This window comes from Rattus rattus, chromosome 14 (genome assembly GCF_011064425.1).
Source record: "Rattus rattus isolate New Zealand chromosome 14, Rrattus_CSIRO_v1, whole genome shotgun sequence".
Taxonomy (NCBI): Eukaryota; Metazoa; Chordata; class Mammalia; order Rodentia; family Muridae; genus Rattus; species Rattus rattus.
The window spans coordinates 70,526,155-70,549,257 of record NC_046167.1 but is presented as its reverse complement, the minus strand read 5'-3'; positions in this window follow the sequence as shown (position 1 = coordinate 70,549,257).

Genomic DNA, 23,103 nt, shown 5'->3' with positions numbered 1-23,103 from the left:
CCTTCCTGAAAATGGCCGCGCCAAATAAAATACCTTTCTCTGACTTATTTACCACTTTCGTGGGCACAGCGGCTGAACCGGCTGCTTCCGTCCGCCAGAGCCTCCTCTCTGACGCTAACGGCTCCAGTAAGAGGAAGAGAGTGGAAAGTCCGCCCTTCTCTTAAGTCTAAGCTGAGGAGGGCTCCTAGGCAGCTGCCGAGGCCCCAGTTGTGCAGCCACACAGTCTGGGCTCCTGACCCTCCACACGGTACTGATTAAGCTCCTAAGATTTGCTACGAAGCAACAAATCAGTCAGCCCTTACTTCAGGTCCTAAACTACTCAAGGAGCTTCTCAAGTGACCCCTTAGTTCCTAATGTGATTCCACCATCAGAATAAACCAGATCACAAGGACTTAGCATGAGATTCCCAATGCTTGAGCACTGCCATTAGATCGCGTTACCCAGCAATGGGCACAATCCCTGTCAGGCATAGCCGGGTGGCCCCCTACTGCTTTGAAAGCTCCTTCTAATATTATTTTTTTTAATTGAACAAAGCTGGTGAAAAACAAAATCAAAATACATGGTGAGGCCTCTTCGCTGAACCAACAGCTGTTAACAGATCCCAATTTCGTTTGTCAGGGGGGGCAGATGAATTGGTGCGTTGGTTCTCCAGGACACTGTATGCTCTGGTGAGTCACCCCAGCACAGTCCTCTGAAGCTTTGGGAGGCCATTGTGCAACCTCCATGAAAGGCATTTCTACTGGCAGTGGCAGAGAGAAGCAGGGTTCCCCAGGAAGTTAGCGCTTCCTTGTGTCCCCAGATGCTGTGACTCTAAATTACCTTTATTCACGAGTTCTTCTATTTCATTGTTTGCTTTCAGTCCGGCCACTTCCTCTGTGTTGTCAGGGCACAAATGGAAACACACCAGTTGCCCCCATTGTCCTTTGTGTCCCAGCCACCTGGGGGTCCGCACCTAAGAGCCCATGCACAATTCACTTCTGTTCTCAGCCACCAGGAAGAGGACAAGGCTTAGTCACCTCGGGCCTAGTTCTAAACAAGGTGTGCACAGACATTTCATTTTTCTGCCTTTCACAAGTTTAATATAATACAAACTCTACCACTTTAACTGTGTTCAGGGTCGAGGGTCCAGGCGCAAAGCCTGCTCAGGGCACTACATAACCACCACCACACTCACCCTCAAGAGCTCCTTCGTTTTACAGAATTAAAACTCAGTACTCAAGAGTGTTTGGGCATCTGTGCCCCGGTGAACTCAGAGATGCAGACAGGCAGCAAGGCTGAGACCCTGCAGTGCTGTCCGATGGATGCCCCCACTAAGGGGCATCGGGGAGGAAGAGCGCCTTCCTTCCTTATGGTGATAATCATTCCTCCTGCTCCCTTAGCAGTTCAGGTGACTCAGATATCCTGGAGGGGAGAGGGAGGGAACGCCTTGGGAAATGACTGGCAGACCTAACCGGATTAGCTAATGTTTGGGGTCTCCACCCAGGACACAGGTAGAATTTAGATTCCTTTATTTTGACCGTGAGGAACGATAACTTTGCCTTAGTGAGACTCAACCAGGCCCAGGAACCTCCATCTTTGAATCTGCTGGTTTAAGGAGTGGCAAAGCTTATGTTTACCTTTCTAGTATTGGGAGTGTGAGCATGGGAGGTGGAGCCCAAAGCCGCAATGGTTTCCAAGGTTACCATAACATCAAGACTCCAGAGACACAGGAGGATTGTCTTGCTTTTTGCTATAAATCAGGCTGCTCTCATTGGCTTATAGAGGGTGACCGGCTGAAGCTGGTTTGTTTGGGCACCGGCTGTTACTCCAAGTCTGGTAATATCAGCATTCCCTCCTTTTTCATAGCTTAATGCTATTCCATTGCACAGACACTTTTTTTAATCCCTTCACCCATCGTCTGCGGTTGCAGTCTACTGACCATACACACCAACCAGGCAGCAGAAACCCATTCTTCCCTGTCTTATTGGCAGTTGGACCTCAATCCTCTTACCCACTGCATGTAAGGATGCTATGGCTGGCCCAGTGGGTTCTGAACACAAATCCAGGACCTCCTCTCTCTTGGAGGAACATGGGGTGACCTAGTTAATGTGCCACAGGCTCTTGCCAGCAGAAAAGGAACAAGTGCGGTGGAAACTGAGGTAGGAGAACAGGGATTGGGTACAGGAGGGGGGTCTAGAGGTTATCCTTCTTGCTTCTGGCTACAGTAGCAAAGCTGGCTTGCACAGGAAGGGGTGTGCAGTATGCATGGACCCATGAGAGGCTGTGTGAGTGCAGCTCTCTCTTTTAGAAACAGGTCTGGTACTCATCCAAGCTTTCCTTCAGTAATGATTTCCTTTCCCTTGGTGTCCACAAATCTCTGTATAATTTATTGTTAAAAATTGTAAGATCCTGTGTGTATGTGTGCGCACATGTGAGTGTGCTCTGCTCCCAAACATGAGTGTATACATGGATGTGTCTATACATGTGTCTGCCTACCTGTGCCTATATGTCCCTGTTCCTATATGTTCATACATGTGCATATATATGCAAACGTGTGTATGTCTCTGTGTGATTACATGTGTGTTTGTATATGTATATGCCCGGTCTTTCTGTGTGAATGTATGCATCTCTGCATGGAAGAGTGTGTGTGTGTGTGTGTGTGTGTGTGTATGTGTGTGTGTGTGTGTGTATACCTGTATGTGTGTGTACCTGTTCCAGGTTTTTGATTGATACCAAGTCAAGCATTACTCTGCTGTCACCAGACACAGGTTCAATAACCTAACGTGGGACTAGAATCTCACAGACTTCATTTCTTTCCAGTCTCTGGTGCTCCTTATTCTTACAGATCTGTATGTTCAGTCTAGCCCCTGACTCCTTATTTTGAGCACCCTTAATTACTGAAGGCAATCACTTCTCCTGCAAAATACCTGGAACAGACCCTCAGCAGGAAGCTGCCCTTCCAAAGTGGGTCTCTTCAGCTGCTCTCCCAGGTAAGCATCTAAAGGAAGGATGCTGGAAGCTTCCTTATGTGAGCAGCTACCTGGGAAAGCCGCCTCCCCGCTGGGCTCTCTGTGCACACCTGTGCACACCTCCCCCAGCTCTTGCTGCTACAGTTACAGGCAGTGTGCTGGAGTTGGTGAGGGTTTCCGCCCTGACCTTCACCTTTGTCTGAAGTGCAGGGCAGACAAGAGGTCTACACTAATCACATCCCCAGGCATGAAGAGGTAAGTTCCACGGTGTGGACTTACAGCCCCAGAGCGAGAACAGCGTGGGGTAGGTAGGAATGGAAACCCTACCTTGTTGTTCATTTCAAACACACCCTGGGAACAGGGAGCTCGTCCCAGCTGGAAGTACTTGTGTGCAGTGTAGGCCGCTGTCGAGCAGACCTTGGGAGTCCAGCAGCCAGAGGCTGCATGGTTGAATTAGAAAGGAGCTGATAGGGATTTCTAAGAAGACCAAAGAGCCACTAATGCTGTTCTGTGCGCTCACAATTCTCAAGGACAGCTCCTAGGAAAGCCTTCGTCCGAGATTTAGGAAAAGCTTATCAAATGCCACTCCCTGGACGCTCTCTTAAAGTGCACAGGCTGTTCTTGGATGCCGAAAGGGCCAAAGCTGACCTTCAGTTACCCAAGGGCATGAAGATACAGTATTAACCCTCTATATACTCAGTAACAGTGTCAGATACAAACCTGACACTGTATACTGTAAAATCTCTAGCATTGAGTAGTCACTGACTGCCTGGTTCACTTCAACCTGCTGTTTGATTGCTCCGTTAAAGCCATCACAGATGTATACTGCATAGGGAAGGTACACAGAGTAGTTTGACCCAGGGCTAGTCCTGATCTCAAGACGTTGAGGATAACCTTGAACTCTGGATCCTACTGCCCCAACCCCACCCCCAACTCCTGAGTGCTGGGACGATAAGCATTCCACCACTTTGCCCAGTTTTCTGTTGTATATTTTAAAGGGATGTTGAAAGGCTTGAGGTTTAAGTCTAAGGGGAATGCTGAAGTAGATTGCTATTTGAATAAGAGATGTATTAAAAGATTATTTATGCCATGGATGGTCAGACAGACAGCATCCTGGGCAGGGACTCTGAGGACATTGCAAGCCTCATGGCGGGGTGAAGGTGACTTCTTACACATTTTAAAGGCAGGGAAGGTTCTGTGCCACATGACTAATGGGCAGTCCGTAGTACACCCTTCCAGTCAGGCTGTCTCCACTTCCTGTTAGCCTGGAGCCTCTGTGCAGAATCAGCAGCTACGAGGGCGTGGAGACCAATAATCTAGAAAAGCAAGTTAATGGAGGCGCTTTACATGTGGTGTGGCTCTGGCTGGCATCTATGACACAATGGAGTGAGCCGAGAGTCAGGTCTGAACGTCTGACTCATGAGCCTGTAGGCCGTGTGCCCTTGGCAAAGTCACTTTCCTTCTCAGAGGAGGGCCACCAGCAAGTAAGCACACAGCACCCGTGCCGTTTCTAGGGTGAGCCAGTGGGATAAGGAAGGAGAGCCTGCCCTGGCTGTCATCCTGGTTGTAATTCTGTCTGACAGGATGTGCTCACAATAGTATTTCTAACAGGCTGCATCTAACTCCAACCCTCGGCGGCTGACCTCGAGAACCAAGACAGACGCATGACAGTATCTGTCCTGTTACAGGTGAATGAAACCCAAACCAAATCTGTGCAGAGCGGAGAGGTGAGCACCCTCCCCTCAGGGCATTGGACCAGGCAACATCCGTCGATCCCTTCCTTTTACAAGGGCAAGACCTTCAGGGGCCACGCTTGACTTTCCAAAGTGGAATAGCAGTCACTTCTCTGAACCGTGTCTCTAAGAGCTGTGTGGGTCAGAGCCAACGCCCTGGCAGCTTACAAGGAAGGCTCAGCCCCATGACCTGACATGTCACTCAAAGAAAGTGGTAGCAGTGAAAGGCAGAGAACAGGGGTATGTGATCCTGTCAGGAAGAATGAGGAAGTCCTTACTCAAGTCTATCACCAGGGTCCGGACAGGAAGCTTAGGCATAAATAGAATGCAAGAATCATGCATAAGTAAGCAGCTAGGTCAGGGTGTGGTCCTGCCCAGTATCACCCCATCACTATTTCAGCTCCAGTTCTCCTCAAGATGATCTGGCAAGAGATCGGAACTGTGTGGCCTTTCTTCTTGGGAGGTAAATCCCTCCTCCAATCAACACCAAGCTTCCACTTTTTTTTTTTTTTTTTTTGCTTCCTGCATGGGATTCTAAGGAAGAGTCCAGTTGTTGGGGCTCCTCTGTTTCAATAGTCTGATACAGCAGGCATTTCTTTCCCGAGCACCCCCTGCCTGATGTAACAGTTACAACTGTGTCCTGTTTGGACTGAGTTCTGATATCACCGAGCCTGGAGCCTGAACTGCTTCCTCCGGTGTAACAATGTATCTTCCCGAGCGGATCACATGACAGGTGACTTGCTTTGCAAACTCTGACTGCCTCATTTTGGGAAGGTCCAGGCCCAGGGTCTGTATGAGTAGCTGCTGCGGAATAAGTTTCTTCGCAAATGCCCGTGTGCATGCACGCAGTTGGCAGATGACACCAAGGACTGCTCTGGGCGAGTGGTATCTTTTGTTCCTGGGATTTGGAGGTTTCCGGGAGGCTAGGACTCAGAGCACTCGGGGCTAGAGGCTCCTGTTGTAGAAGATGCAGCTGAAAATGTATATTAATCTGTTTCCTGTCGCTGTACCCAAAATTCTGAAGTTTGCAAAAGGAGGCTTAGTTGACTTTCAATCCTGATACTCGAGTATGTGGCCCTGGTATCTCTGGTGAGGGATTTTTGGCTCCATCTCAACATGATAAGGAAAAAAAACGAGACAAGAGGGAGAGATCACGTGACCAAACAGAAAGCCAGAGGGATTCAAAAGTCAGCTTCCTCTTCACAGCCATTTGTTCCCATGACAACTAATGAGTCCTGAGAGGACATACAATTCCTTTGGAGGGAAGAACCACCATGAATGTCACCCAATAGGGTTAGCAGTTGTGACGTCACCAGTCATGGCTGCCCCTCTTAAAGGTCCCACAGTCTCAATACCACCACACTTGGTGGCACCAAGTATCCACCACACGAATCTTGGTGTAATCATTCAAACCGCATTAAAGCTATGGTAATGGATGAGCAATCTGGAAGGATCCAGGTCCTGTTCACTGGCCTGCCCGCTCCACCCCGGAGGTCTATGTTAGTGGTAAAGCTGTTATTTTGAGTGTTTAAAAGAGGTAAAGGAAAACAGGGACAAGAAAAGTCTTGCAGAGCTGTGCCACAGGAACCTCTCAACAGGACATGACAACTGGCAGGCAGGAGCAGAGCTGGCAGGATTGTCCCCATTGTCCAGGCAGGGTACAGGTGGCCTTATGTCAATAGCTAAGCCTTCCTACACATAACAGAGTCCAAGGGTTGCTGTCGTCACACAGCCTTGGCTGCTGGAGCTAGTGGAGCGATTGGAGACTGGCTGCTGGGTGATCCAGCTTCTCATTTCTCACCTGCAGGGAGAACTGGGCCCCTGCACTTACAGCCATGTAGCACTGGTTGGAATAATTCCTTGGAACTGCTTCGAGGCCGACTCACCAGCAGCATGACACTAAGGTCCCGCAGGGAAAATGACCTACAGACGGAAGCTTAGAATCTGGGTCTGAGTGAGCAAATACAGCTCACTGGAAGACAGAGACCTGGAATGTGGAACAGGCCAGGCCAGCTGGGGCAGGATGTGGCCAGGAAGCCAACATCAGGGAGGGAAGCCAGATCCTGGCAGGCAACAGGCTCAGCATGGTCCGGGTGCCCTCAGCTCAAGGCAGCAAGACCTCAGAGGAGAACTGTGATACCCAGCTTTGGATGGAACCCCTGGTGTCTTTGTTGGGTGTAAGTAGTGGGTGAGGATTCTTGATAAAGACTATATTTTATTGGGAAAAAAATTCTTTGCTTTTCTGACAGAACACTCATCAACAATAACAAGGCTACATTTTATCTTGTGGAAGGGAGGCTCCCTCGGACGTTGGGATTTCCGGTGTGGGCCCACACCTAGTTTATAAGGTGCCAGGGTTCAAACTTCATGAATAGGGAAGCTAAGCAAACTTCCTATCCATTGAACTGCATCCTTAGCCTTTAAAAAAGATGTTTATTTGTTGTGATGTGTGTGTCGGTATGGATATAATACATCTGTGCATGTGCCCTGGGAGACCAGAAGAGGGCGTGGGATCCCCTGGAGCTGGAGTTCCATAGAGAAGAGGACATCTAACTCCTTGGAGCTGGAGTTACATTGAGTAATACAAAGTTGCCAGCTACCCCACAGGGGTGCTAGGAATCAGACTCAGGTCTTCTGCAAAAGCCTACATATTCATAAAGGCTGAGCCATCTCTTTAGTCCTGCCTTACCTCTAGGTTATTTTTAAGCCAGTAATGTTGACTGGCTCCTCCTGCCAAAGTGGGCGGAGACCTGAGAAAGGAAGTTCCCTTTCTCGGGGAGGGAGTTGGTCCTTGTCTATTCTTGTACCAATAGGTAGCTTTGGGCAGGAGAGATAGCTTGAAGCACGGGGTTCCCAGAATACGAGCCTGTCCGCATTGTCCAGTACAAGGAGGGCAAGTCAAGACAGAGCCAGTAAGTCCTCAGTAGGGTGGCAGCCTGTCTCAGGGCAAGGCAGACCGCATGAAGCAACATGGCCTCCACAACCCCAAACAGAGCTGCAATCTAAAAGACATAAACACCACTAGGAGTGGCCCAGGTGAGATGCTTATCTCCTCCGCAAACAAACAGCTCACAGTGGCTGTCACCCTCCACACTCGGCATCAGCGGCATCAGCGGCATCAGCGAGGTTGTCCAGCAGGTGGCTGACTGGCTGGCGGGAGGGTTCTCAGCCTTCAACTCCCTAAACAAACCAGGGGCTGCCCAGTGGCCAGCATGGAAGACCCATTACTGGGAAGCTATCACCTCCTGGGAAAGAAAGATGTGCCTCGGACACCTTCACACCAACAGAGCCACTGGGGTCACTGCTCTCAGCGGTTCTCATTATTACGACGACATTGCTAATGATAATAAACATAAAATTAAAACTAAACCCCACAGCCCCACAGCCACTGTTGTAGCCTTGCACAATGACAGCCAGATATTGTTTATCCTCAGACTCCATAGTCTGGGCGCTTTGCACAAATATTTACTGAGCGTCATAGGGACGTAGATAAAGACTTAATTTCCTACCCTCGAGGAGCCCATGGTCTAATGGGAAGGTGGACTTGTAAACAAACAGTTTCAACACAGTGCCAAGATGTGGAGCAAAACACAGGTGGGGCAGAGTAGGGCACAGGGAGGGACCGCCTGGGTCTGTCTATAGGAGGGTGCATGGGGTTCTAGGGAAAGATAGGAGGTCCTAGGGGCTGTTGTAATATTCTAATCAGTGGAATAGCACCTGCAGCCAGACTTTTGGCTACTTCGGGGGTTCCTTTGACTTCCACCCTTCTTCACCCCATTCTATCTTTCCAACCCCCCCCAACACCAGGTAGAAGAGAAAAAAGGCTAGAGGGGAAAGGGGGTGTCAATATCCTTAGACTACTTCCTATTGATTAGGGGTATCGAGTCTCTTGCGGCAAATTTTCTCTTCGCCGTCAGGATATCTAATTTGTCATCTCGTTGAGCACGACCACTTGACAAACCACAGCAACCACCACCAGCACCAGCTATTTCTGCAGCCCCTCTCAGGGCTCTAGCATTTATGTACCCTTTCAAGAATCCTCAAAGTTCCAAATGTCGTACGCCTGCAGAGACTATCTACAGCTGGCAAAATCACAGCCCTATTAGAGCCCGAGGCAAGTCATAGTCAGCTGCTGTGGACAATCTGAAGCAGCCCCATACCCCTCACCTGGGATTAAAGCGAAAACACATTCTTAAAGTATTTCTGACTACTAGCACCAAGAGGGGCTTATGAAAGCACGGAGCCAGGACACTGATCTCACCGTAGAGGTGGTTCGGAGGGGGAGGAGACAACCACCAAGGAGTCATAGGCGGTCGAGAACTTTAAGCACGGAATGCTGATACCACGGTGCACTCCCCAGGTCCAGGTGGGTATGGATCTCAGAACGGTGTGAGAAGCAAATGCCCAGAAGAAGCTGTCGAGTCTCAGCTGGAGAACACAGCTTTGATCCAGAGCTTTCAGTGCTCCATCAAATAGAAACAGGACACAACTTGCCTCTGTAACTGAACCTTTTTCTACAAGGCTTGTTAAAGAAAATTATATTTAAAAAAAAAATGGGCAGATTTAACATTTATAATGGAAGCATCTCAACCGATATACTCCAAGTATTACCTCGACTTAGAACCCATGTTTAAAAGGATGAATATTTTCTTTTCTAAGATTTTTATTTTATTTTATTTTCTTACATTTTAATGGTGCAATCTTTAATTGTCTGTATCTGGGGGTTGGCACACATGAGTACAGTACCTGTAGTGGCCAGAAGAGGGTGTCAGCTCCTGGTATTACAGGTGGCGGTAAACTGCCTGACCAGGGTGCTGGGAACCAAACTTAGTTCCTCTTCACAAACACCAAATACTACTCCTAACCACTGAGCCACCTGCCTGTCCTCAAATGACTGGTTTATAATTCTGCTTTTCATAAACGTCTTCCCAGCTTCCTGTTTTTTGGTTTTTTTTTCCCCCACTGATGGGATTTTCCATTTCCATTCTGATCAGCCCCTTCAGCAGTGCTCAGTATCCACATGTGCCAAGCCGTGGCCACATGGGCCAGCCCAGATCTCCAGTCTCCTCAGTCTGTTGTTCTATCCATAACTGGACTGAATTGCATTTTTACTGATAGTTCTTTTCCAAAAGGTAGCTCAAATTGAGTGCCTAGGGAGATGGCTCGGTGTGTAAATGATTTTCCAAGTGAGCGTGAGAACGTTAGGTGTGAACCTCTTAAGCCCATGTAAACATCGTATAATAGCCTAAATGTGGACCCCTAGTACTCCTACAGCTAGATGGGGAGATGGGTGAATCCCTGGAAACCTCAGGCTAGCCACCCAGGGGCCAGCAGCTGCGGCAAAGGGGTCCTATCTGAAATAAGATTGAAGGTGGTAGCAAACATCCAAGGTTGTTTTCTGACCTCCATGTGCATGGAGGTCTTACACACACACAGGCACACACAGGCACACACAGGCACACACAGGCACACACAGGCACACACACACACACACACACACACACACACACACACACACGCATACACATCACAGATAAAAGGGGAATGTAGCAGTGTCCACTGCCTAAAAGCATCTATTCAACTAAGACTGAACTCTAAGGGATTAGACTGTTGCTGCTGCTACTGCTGTTGCTGCTGGGAAAAGCCACCTTCCAGTAAACACATGCCCCATAATTCTCTTTGATTTCCAAAGCTAAAGGGGAGAGGGTGCATGGGACAAGCTGCCGTTTGATAAACACGGCCTCTTGCAACACAATTCTCAACAACGTTCCTGGTGATCCTCCTCCCAAGAGCAACAATTAGAGCTGGCCTGCTAGCCCAGCACTCCTCATCATAGCTTGTTTTGACTGACAAGACAGGGCTGTTACCTAACTCACACGGGGCCATCTGGAGAGCTGGGTTTATGCAACTCGTCTCTCAGAAGGAAAACAGCAGACCACAGGGTGGATCGGTATGAGAAGGAGGTCTACCTATCACCTTGAAGCCAAATTGTCTAGCCCATAAGACCCCGGGAAAGTACCAGCCTTCCCTCCTAAAAGCACAAAGCAATCCTGATTGTGCAACCAGCAATTGTTACAGTCTCTGAGTCCAGCCATATTACCATGTCATGGAACGGAAAGTTGCAGACCTTCCTGTGCCGGGCATGGAAGCCTGGGTTCCTGCTATGGACTATAGAGTTCTGAGAGCTATGCATCTGCCCCCAAGCCTTCCTGTGCACTTTGCTGTTGGCTGGTGGGAAACCTCTTAGGGCACCATCAGGACTTTGGCAACGTTCCAATGCTCAGGGTCCACAACAACATGATGGGATTTGCAAAGCCCTTAGCCCTGCAATGTGGCCTGAGGGTGACTCCGGGAACATTGCCTGGGAGAGACACTCACTCTCTTCCAGTCACCCTCGGCAAAGAGGGAGAGGGAGAGGGAGAGAGACAGCGCTAAGGGGATGTTTGTATGGCCTCATACAATTATTCTCTCATAGAGGGAGCCAGAGAGTCGGTATAGCCTGCTGTGACAATGGCCGAAATCCATGGTTACCAGGGCACAACTTCAATCTAGTGGACTACACAGCCTCCTTCATTTGGCTGAAGCTTTCTTACGCCTGGATAGTTAAGAGAAAGACATACTATGGTAGAGAGAGTTGCTCCCACATATGTGAGGGCAGAATCTCTCAACATGGTGTCGTCTCTCTTGCCCTGTAACAAAGCAGCTCATGTCCATTGCTCAGTCTTACTTGAACTACGTTTCTCTCTCAAGTGTTTGCTCATCTCCAGCTATTGAGAGAGATTTCAAGTGTCAGGGAACAAAGAACCTTCTCATTGAGCCATAGTCCTGGTCACACTGGAGGCTGCAGTGTGGGAGCAGGGCTGACCCGAGGAAGAAAGGAGAGAGTGATTATGGGGAGGCTGGGAAGATGCCAGTAGGCCAAGCAGTGACCCAGGCAGCCACCTCCAGAGACACAGGACTGACATGACGCCTGCGAGTGAAATCCATGCCCTGGATTTCACTTCACAGTATACAGGTGTGCGGCAGAATCCTCCCTCCATCCCACCCCTTCCCCATCACTCTTATGACGGTCATAATCCCAGCATGCACCTGTGTGTACAGACTGTCCATTAATTTCATTAACAGAAAGCTTTCATAGGGATTGCATGTCCGGGTTCTGAGAGGACAGGAGAGTCATCTTAGATGGTCAAAGTAAAAAGCCATCAGTGAGGAGACTCCTTAGTAGATGGGGAGGGTCAAGGCTGTTTATTCACGGGGTATACTGACTGGTTCTGTGTGTCAACTTGACCCAAGCTGGAGTTAATACAGAGAAAGGCACCTCCCTTGAGGAAATGCCTCCATGAGATCCAGCTGTAAGGCATTTTCTCAATGAGCGATCAGGGGTGGGAGGACCCATTGTGGGTGGGGCTGTCCCTGGGCTGGTGGTCCTGGGCTCTATAAGAAAGCAAGCTGAGCAAGCCAGGGGAAGCAAGCCAGTAAGTAACATCCCTCCATGGCCTCTGCATCAGCTCCTGCTTCCTGACCTGTGTGAATTCCTGTCCTGACTTCCTTTGGTGATGAACAGCAATGTGGAAGTGTAAGTTGAACAAATCCTTTCCTCCCCAACTCGCTGTTTGGTCCTGATGTTTGTGCAGGAACAGAAACCCTGACTAAGACACTGGGGATGAAAAACAATTGTAGAAAGTTACTGCCATGAGAGGCAGAGAGGAGAAAGTGTAGGAAGGCAAGGGAGGCAGGGAGGCAGGGAGGCAGGGAGGCAGGGAGGCAGGGAGGCAGGGAGGCAGGGAGGCAGGGAGGCAGGGAGGCAGGGAGGCAGGGAGGCAGGGAGCATTGATTTACAAGGAGAAATAGTGGTACTATGGGTAGATGAAAGCTATCTATTTGATTCCTAAACCTATCATTGACAAATTCCTAGGAATTGGTTTTTGACATCATTTTTTAAAGTGTGTATGTGTGTGCACACGTTTGTGGTGAGTCGGCACGTGTGTGCTCATGTCAGGGGCCTTTAGGTGTTCTCTGCATTCCCTTTGTAGGTGGCTCTCTCACTGGCCTCAAGTTTGCCAACTATGCTGGTTTGGCTGAGCGGCGAGCCCCAGGGATCCCTCTGTGCCGGTGTTCCCAGCACTGGTTTTTGCACAGAGTGTACCACCCTACAGATGTTCTTTTTGCCTTCACCAAACAGAGCGTGAGTTCTGGGGATCAAACTCAGATAGATCCTCAGTCCTACAAAGCAAGTGCCTTCCCCGGTCCTTGATGTTAGCTTTCCCTTGTTTTCTAGATCACAAGTGGAGCTCAACCGGCCCCTGTGTCCATCAAGAGAATAAAAGCGACTGCATCACTTGCTGGTCAGTTCAGTAGGCCAACAAATGACCTACGCAAAAATGGAACCCAGCCCTTAGCTCTGTGTTGGAACTTCAGGCTGAGCACTGGATGATGTTAGGTGCCATCTTGCGTGGTGGGATGTTGACCTGCCCGCACTGGCTTCTTTTAGAGAACACACTTCACACCATGCCTAGAAAAGAAAGGAGAGAGATCCTGGCTTGCCATTCTCCACCTAGAAAAATCCCGGTCCCCAACAGCTGACAGTTTACCTCCCATGTAGAAAGGTGAAACAAATGATTCGTACCTAGAAAGGGGGCTGCCAAAGGCTGGTCTCAGAGAGGTGTAGAATGTGGTCAGCTGTGATTCTGGGTGGGAAGTGATGTTCTCACATCCGTTCACGGGCTAAGAGTGTTCTGCTCTCTCAAATGGGCATGTGACCCCTCTAGTCACATGTATGATTGGGGAGCTAGTATGGGCTACTTTCCTGACCCGACCTTTTGTCTTGGCAATGGACAAGATTGGCTAAGCAACCTTGATGGATTGCCCATTTCTGGGGTTGACATGGAAGTCCTTGGTCCTTTTTCCACCCTTGGGCCAAGAGCACACTTAGAGACTGTCTCTGCAGGATATTGGGTCACTGATAAGAATTTAAGTGGGAAGACACTGAGGAGAGAGGTGACACCCTAACCCTAACCCAGGGAGTATTGTTTCCCTGAGAGCGAGGTGGTCACAGATGATGCTATGAAAAATAGAATCCAAATCTACGCCCTGCTGAGAAAGGCTGTGAGCATCCTTCTCTCCGTTCTTTGTCTTGAACCCTTGCTCCTGGAGGGGCACCTACCCAGGGTAATGCAGGAAGCATTTTCTTCTCAGATATCACTCAGCTCCCCACTGGGACAGAAGAAGGTGATGAAAACATTTAGGTATCACCTACCCAAGGCAGGATCTCCTAGATTCAGTTGGGTGACATGGTGAGAAGAGGGAAGTCATTGCAAGTCAGGTCTCCAGATGGGACCTTTTTCTTCTAGTCCTGCAATGCCCAGAGCATGTGTAGACTTATTGCACAACCTCCCACCAGGACACCTTGTTCCAAAGACATTGTGGCCCAGGAGATTGACAACTGACATGATCCAAAGGTTGTCACATGACTCTAGACACCGAAACAAAACAGAAATGTAATCTTTCCAGTTCATGTAAACCCAGGGGGATTGAAATACATGGAACTGGGGCTGCCAGCACTCAGTGTCTGTCATGGTTTTACTGTGTGAAAACCCAGCAGCCTGTCTGAGCACAGCATGTGCCCCTCAGGTCACATGCAGGATTCTTACTGCCTCCAGATCAATACCCCCAAGAGGAACAGGGAAGGGAAAGCTCCCACCACAAGAGGAGAAATAGTCGTGAGTAAGAAAAATCAGGCAGGGTGTACAAGATCAAGCTAGTCAAAATCCCAGCATGGTTGGGCCCTAAAGCTCCAGCACTATTGGAAAAGTGATTGACAGTCAATTGCTGCTAAGGGAGAGACAGTCCCTTTCCTTGGGGGACATGGCTGTTGGTAGTTGCTAGGGCCACAGTGAGTGTCCATAGACCCATGTGCAAATTGGCCACAACAACCGGGCCTGAGCGGTTAATAACAACAAATCCAAACAATATGATAAAGACAGGAAATAGAAGGGATTTGGGGTGGGACACTAAAGAGGAGTTAAAGAAGAAAATGGGTAGAGGATCACTATACATTGTGTAAATGTACTGAACTATCAGATTATAAAATATTATTAAAGAGAAGAGAAATGTAGATTTTGCAATAGCTATGCTGCTAAAAAAACAAGTATGAAGGACAAGAGGTAGTTAATGCAGTCAGAACATTAAGCCATGACTAAACTTTGAGCCTGCAGCCGGGGCCATTGTAAGAATTGCTGTTATCTCAGGTCGCAAACAGAGAGGATGAACAAAGTCACCCTTTTCTGGTGTGCATAAGTCTACTTGGGCTACGGACCAAATGATGTAAACAGAGGGCATTTATTTCTCAGTTTTAGAGACTGGGAAGTCCAAGATCAAGATACCTGTGAAGGAGGGCTCCTATTGTGATGACATGACATCTTCAATGTGGACCTGTGGACCTGTGGCTATGTGGATCTGTAGATCTGTGAATCTGTGGATCTGTGGATCTGTGGCTGTGGCTATGTGGATCTGTGGCTATGTGTATCTGTGGATCTGTGGCTCTGTGGCTATGTGGCTCTGTGGCTATGTGGCTCTGTGGATCTGTGGCTATGTGGCTATGTGGATCTGTGGATCTGTGGATCTGTGGCTATGTGGATCTATGTGGCTATGTGGCTGTGGATCTGTCTGTGGCTCTGTGGATCTGTGGATCTGTGGATCTGTGGATCGGTGGATCTGTGGTTCTGTGGATCTGTAGATCTGTGGATATGTGACTATGTGGATCTATGGATCTGTGGCTATGTGGATCTGTGGATCTGTGGATCTGTGGTTATGTGGCTATATGGCTATGTGGATCTGTGGATCTGTGGATCTGTGACTATATGGATCTGTGGGTCTGTGGCTATGTGGGTCTGTGGCTATGTGGATCTGTGACTATATGGGATCTGTAGCTATGTGAATCTGTGACTATATGGATCTGTGGCTATGTGGCTATGTAGATCTGTGGCTCTGTGGCTCTGTGGCTCTGTGGATCTGTGGATCTGTGGATCTGTGGCTATGTGGCTATGTGGATCTGTGGCTATGTGGATCTGTGGATCTGTGGATCTGTGGATCTGTGGATCTGTGGATCTGTGGCTATGTGGATCTGTGGCTATGTGGATCTGTGGATCTGTGGATCTGTGGATCTGTGGCTATGTGATGTGAAGGATGTGGGAACCAGCTCTGTGCTATCTCAGTATCTCTTGTAAGAAAATCACTTCTGCTGTACCAGGGACCTGTTTATGATCTCATGTAGTGACTCCCATAGAGAATTTGTTTCTAATTTTAACACAATACCATTGAACATTGGGGCTCTGATACAGGAGGTTGCTGGTATTGGGACATTCAGCCTACAACCCTGAGGTATGGGCAACAGGATCCTCACTCTGTTACAGATTAAAGAACTCGTGAAGATAAACCCATTTTTAACATGCCACTCTGTAGTGAGGGACACCAACCAAGAAGAAAGGCACAAAGGACTGACATAATGTTTGGGCACAAGATAATGGTTTTTAAAGTCCTTGACATGAGAAACATAGCCTTCTGTTTCCCACAGACTGGGACTCAGAAGATAAGAGATATACTGGGACTTGAGATTGTCCTCTGATCATGTCAGTCACATAGGAGACTGCCTGCAACTTCCCAACTCTCAGATATCTGAGACACACAGATGTCAGTCACCAGCTAGAATAGAGAGGGACCTTGTACCTCCTGCTTATCTTTGACTCTTTGGTAAACTTTGAGCGCACCCTTTCCTGAAAATGGGCCAGGATGATTTATTTCTTACAGAGGTTGTGACCAATAGCATTGCTCTCAGATGACCCAGTAACGGCCATCTTTGGTTGTGTGCTGATACTTCGTAATTTATTTCTAGGAGTCAAGGCTGACAAGCAGGCATCCTTTAAGAAAATCTGTCCTGCTGGGTGGTGGTGGTATACACCTTTAATCCCGGTACTTGATAGGAAGAGGCAGGCAGATCTCTGAGTTTGAGGCCAGCCTGGTCTAGAGAGTGATTTCCAGGAAAACCAGAACTATGCAGAGAAACCCTGTCTTGAAATAAAAGCAAGCACAAAAGGAATGACAGAAAATGTTGTCCTAGTATATAAAATCTTAGGCTAGAATGGTACTCTTCAAGGACCATCAGTTCAGTCTGATGAAGACGGCAGCTGCTTTCGCTAGGGCTACATTCTTTTAGTCACTGTAACTGGGATCCCCAGAGAAGGCAGAATGGAGACCTAAACATACCTTCAAGTCCCTATGCCTGCCTGCCTGAAAATATCTCCCTATTTCCTTTTGGCTTTTTCCATCCAAGTTACCAAGGGAGTATGTGTGTGTGTGTGTGTGTGTGTGTGTGTGTGTGTGTGTGTGTGTGTGTGTGTGTGTGTGTGAGAGAGAGAGAGAGAGAGAGAGAGAGAGAGAGAGAGAGAGAGAGAGATCTCAATTCAGCTGGATGGCCCCCAGAGATCCTTTGTTCTCCACCTCCCCAGCACTGGGATTGAAGGGCTGTGCCACCACATCCAGCTTTTTGCACATGACTGTTGGGAATTGATCTTGTGTCCTAACGCTCACACGGTGCAATTTACTAACTCAGTCATCCCCCCAGCCCCCAAGGTCTTAATAGTTTTAAAAGCAAATGCCCAGACAGATACAGTGTGTCCCTAACTGTTTTAGTTACCTAGTTAATACTAATGCTTATAGGATTATGCACACCTCCTTGCCCACATGCAACGGTGTGCTAAGTGTGAGAAGAGAGTCAGGGTCCCATTACTGTCCCAGAGGAACTCAGACACAGATAGAGTTCCTGGCAATACAGGAACCTGGGGGAATATGTCTGGTACATGGATACCTTGCAATGGAAGCTCCTCAGAAGAATAATAGTCTAGGGACATTTAGAGTCTCTTGAAGCAGCAATGTGGATGAAAACTGAGAAGGACCTGCTACTCGTTGATTCGTACAGGATCATACTCAGGTAGCTTTCGTGTATGGCCCAGGACAAGGCCTAGGGAATGATACTGCCCACATTCAGCTGGCCCTCCTACATTAATTAACAATCAAGACAGTGACCCACAGGCCAATTTAATCTAGGAAACTTCTTAGTTCAAGCTCTCTTCTCAGGTACTTCCTAGATTGTGTCAAAGACACACACACACACACACACACACACATTCACCAGGACCACACACACACACACACACACACACACACACACACACACACACTATAACTCAATTATAATATCCACAGCTAATAATATATTGCTTACCATGCTCAGTAAACACTTTATCTATAGATCTTTGAGGATATCTGAAGAAAACCCTTGTTGATTTTCATAGGTACCCAGCCAATTACCATGAATACTCCTGATGGATCAGGCTGCTAACAAAACTAGGTCAAACCTAAAATAGAATCTCTGGTAAGTATTCTGGGCAGATAGACCAGGGACCTGGGGGGTGGGGGTGGGGGTAGGGGGGACTCGGGTTTCAGAGGGGTCAACTATCTGACCAAGTCCTGACACCTCACCTAGCTGCATGTCCCCTTCAACCCCAGAAAGTGCCACTGTGCTCACCTTCTCAAGAAACATCTTCTCATTCTGAATTCAGACTCAGCAAGAGACACCTGGGACAGAGACTTTCTGGGCCACAGGAAGCACTTTGAAAGTGTTTATATAACACTAGGTTCTCTAAACATGAGGCTGTACCCTGCTAGTGTGTCAGGGGCTGCTGGATCATCTGAATGATGGATATATACACAGGCAGGGGTCCTCTGAGGTCACAGAGCAGTATCTGCTATTGCTGTGTGTGAGATGTAGGATGCTCTCAGCAGACTCTTGGCAAAGAAGCCTATTTGTCCTATTAGCCAGGGCAACTGAACACACTTGACCTCATAGCCTCACATCTTATTTTTCTGAAACTTGTATTACATCCCCTGCATCAGTGGCCTACACTGTGGGATTTGCTGTGTCACACAGTTACAAAATCCTCCAGCTTTGGGCTCTTGGAAGCTAAAATCCAAATCCTAGCACTCCTTTAAAGTTTTCACTGAGTAGAAAGCTCTCACTCCTAAATTCTCTCCCTTTTAATACATTTTGCAGTGTGTATGTATGTATATATGAATGTGTGTGCATGTTCATGTATATAGGTGCACATGTCAGGGTTCACATTCATAAGTGTGCAGACACAGGCAGAGGCCAGAGGTCAACCTCAGATGTTGTTCCTTGAGGAATATCTGTGGGAAATGAGACCCTCTCTCCCATAAATTAAAGAGACTAGTGAAAGTGAAGGAGTTTTGATATAACATTCTGTAAATAGGAGAAGCAGTATAGATAAAAGGCAAAAAAACTACCTCCTTCAGTCCAATTTTAAGTTTTAAAGGAAAGAACTAAGAAGTTGGAGGGCGACCACACATTTAGAAATTGGAAGGTGCATACACGGTTTTGTTTGCGTGTGCAACAGCTGGGCAGAGCAAAGGCTTCCTTTAAACAGTGCCTACTCCAGCAGCTGCTCTCTCCCACCAGTAGGCAGGTGGCTGGAATGGCATGCGACATAGTCTCCTGTCCAGTGCCACCAGGGATCAAAAACAGCAGCTGTTGTTCATTCCAGTCCCATGCTGATACAACTCAGGGGCATTTCTGGAGAGTTCTGTGAGTGAGTCACTGACTTCCCCGAATCCTGGTGATGGTGACTCTGCTCAATTCCCTAACAGCCATTACACTCTTAGTTAATTTAACTGTATTGTATAGCAATTTCCCCTGAATTGAAACAGTCTGTCCTGGAAGGATCCAGGAGGCCCAAGAAACTCAGAAGATTAACAACTCACGAGCCTTAAGGAAGTTCCTGAAACTAACAAGATTCACAAGACCCTGAACTAAAATTTTATATAACAGAAAACAATTGGTGGGGACAGAAAATGCTGAGCAAGCTAGCAGCCTGAAAAGTCACACTGGGATGTCCAGAGATGAAGCTTTTTATGAGCTTTAGTACATTCTGGGCTTTTTTGTTTGTTTGTTTGTTTGTTTGTTTGTTTGTTTTTTCATGATGAAGCCACATAAGTAACCACAATAAACTCTATGATTGGCCATACTGAACTTTGATGGAATAATTACTTTGTTTTTTCGGTGTCTTATCTAGTGAGAAGACATTGTCTGCATAGCCCCAGAGAAAGTCACATAACAGATCTAAGAGTGAAAACTCACTCTTCTCATGGGTCACCACCAGAGAATGGATATGTGACCTATCCTAGCTCGTTAAAGAAAAGCATGCCACTGTGGGTGTAGGGACTCTGGCCACCTTGAGTATTACAGGCATGACTCTGCCAGGCCTTGCCCTTCTCCCCAATTCCCTCCATGTTGCTAAAAACTGTTAGATTACATCCCTAAAGCTAGCCCCTCAAAGTCTATTCCCTTATTTGGCCACTTCCTCCTGAGGCTGACCACCGAGGTCTAGCTATCTAAGTATCGAAGTCTAACAATCAACCCCCCCACCTTGGCCCACCTAATTAACATGTCCAATTAAATACTTCATTCTAACATCCTAACATGGGATTTCTCATTTTACCTTTATAAACTGCCATCTGCCTGTACTCCACTGTCTCCTCTCTATCCACAGGCAGTCCTTTGTCCCTGAAGAAGTATCCCTGCCCCCATCTCCCTGTCCTCTTCTCCTTTCCCCTTCTCCCTTGTCCTCTATCTCCTCTCTTTGCCCTTTGTCCTTCTGGGGTAAATAAATCTTTGTGCTGAGAACTTGGTCTTGGGTGTCCTAAGAAAATACCAATTTCTTACAATGGATTTTTTTTAATCAAAGCCAGTGGCTTTCTATGGAATTCCTAGAACTCAGAGACAGAGGTTTATAGATCAGGCAACTTATTTAAACAACAACTATATGAGAAGGATAGAGACATAGCTGAACAGATGAAGAATCTGCATTACGACGTGGTCTCCAACACCAGCCCCAGGTCTGAGACGGCCTTTAGAAAGAGTTACACATGGAATCATTTTCTTCCTATGTCTCTGGATGTGGCTGTTGTCAATTCTTGAACACATATGTCTTTGGTAGGGTAAAGAGCACACTGATATAGGCCATCCCCTGCATATGAACTTGCCCCAGGGTTCTTGTGACCCTCTCCCAGGAGGGACTTCTCAATTGAGCCATCAACAGCCAGTCTTTGCAGCATCTTGGGAAAGCAGGAGCACTGTCCAGGTAGTTTTGTGGCTACTATGGCCCACTGCAGTGTTCCCCTGTCCTGCTCAGCCCCAGTGGCTTAGTGCAAGTCTTTTCTGTAGGCATCTCCTCCTATACTTTGGGTAGTCTTTCTGGGAGAACAAGTTAAGAATGGTAGATGGTACCATGGCTGGAATCTCTGTGACTCATTTCCAGGCCATGCTTCGCCTCTCCCTCCCCACTGTCCTCTCCCAGGTTCTCAGCACTCATATCTCATGCTTCTGCTGGCTTAGGTGACTGGTGATACACAGGCTAGTCCCTTGTCATGAGTAACTACTCAATCATTTTGTTGTCTAATTACATAAAGGATAACCAAGCAGAAGCTGTAACAATCATCTAAGAGCCAGGCCCTTCATTCCATGCCCCACCAAAGTTGCCTCTTCTGGGAATAAAGAACAGTTACCTTCAAGGTACTGCCTCCTTTCCAACCTCCTGGCCCATTGATGTCAAAGACTCACATTGATGGGGCATCTGACAACACTTTATTTTAATGGGACCCTTGTTATATATGACCCATGGTTGGAGTGTTCCCCTCAGTGGAATTGATATTTCTAAGCTCAAAGACCCCAGAAATGCAGGAAGGAAGTATAAATTATTCCATAGGATATAAAATCCACTTCTAGTCCCACGTCTACAGTGAGACACAATAATCCTCACTTCATGACAGATTACTAGACATTCAAGCAAGAAAAGCAAGATGGTTTCTTTTATAACTTTGCAAGACCAGGCATCAGCCTAGAGTGGCTGGCGTTCTGGTAGAGTACAGAAAACAGTTTATAAACCCTGGTACATGACCCTTCTCCCCTTTCCGCTCACAGCGTAAACAGGAGGTACAATCTTACACTTCACCCAAGTCTCATGTTTCCTTATGTTGCTATGTTTGTCTTTTTTTCTTCTTCAACAAAAAAGTGTGTGGGCTCATCTCTATGTTTTACATCCTGTTTATTTCAAAGTATATTAGAGTTGGAGAGATAGATGGCTTACAGGTTAAGAGCACTTGTTGTTCTTCCACAGAACCTGAGTTTTTCCCCAGCACCCATGCCAGACATTTCATAGATACTTCTAACTCCAGCACCAGAGGAATCCGATGTCCTCCTCTGACCTCCATGAACACCCACACTCACACAGCAGACACAGATACAAACAGCGATTTAAAAATCAAGCTTATTGGAGGCACGACTTTGCTGGCAAGCTTGACTGTTGGTGATTTGCTAATCTTCACTTTAGGCAAGGGGGTAACTTAGAGGATTTTGGAGGATGGCTAGACTAGAAGCTATTAGAAAGGGTCTAGTGTTTTCTGTTCATTTGAGCTGAACCTAAGTTGGTTCATGGAACCTGGGAAACAAACAGATTTTATTCCTCAAAGTACCTAGACTTGATTCCCTTGCACTGGGAACCTAGTGCTATGAGATAAATGGCCATGGACTTAGGGTATCCACTTCAATCTGAAGAGTGTGCTTGTATGACCCAGAGTCACCAAGTCATTACTAACGTAGGTCTTTTCAAATCTGTCTAACTCTGTCATCGGTTCTGCTTTTGTGGTAAGTGAAGACCAAAGGACTCCAGCTCTATGCCCCATGACTTCTCCTCTGCTGTTGACTGAGTTCCTTAGTCAGAGGAGGGTGCACAGTTATTTCTTGAAAGTCATCACATCACCTTGCTAGACCAGGCCTTAAGTCAGAAATTCAAACCTTTATGTAGTATATAGACCCTTATCAAACAAGAAAACATCTTTCCTTCTTGTCAATGGATCCAATTCTCTGGCCTGACATCAGGCAGCTATCTGGTCTACCTGAGAGATGGTACTATGTTCTAGCATATGTGCCAGAAGCTAAGGCATCTTTAGTTAGAGGACAGTTCTATTCGGCTCATGTACAACCTCTGTCTGCTTTTGATTGTGACTAGCTCCAATCTCCACAATGTGTCCTTTTCTACAAAGGTATGGCTAACGCCATCTGTATGGAGGGGTGTAGGACACATGCATATTCCAATCCAACAACGTATCATTCTGTATCTGCTGCAGAGTCCTCTTCTGTTTTGGGCTTCACTCACAGATGTCAGCCTTTCTTATTACTTAGGATATTGACTAGAAAATGATGAATCGGGCATATTCTACCTCCAGAAGCTTCTTCCTTGGGACTGAGACAAAAAAAATGTCAATAATGTGCCTCTATTAGGGGTCCTCTTGAC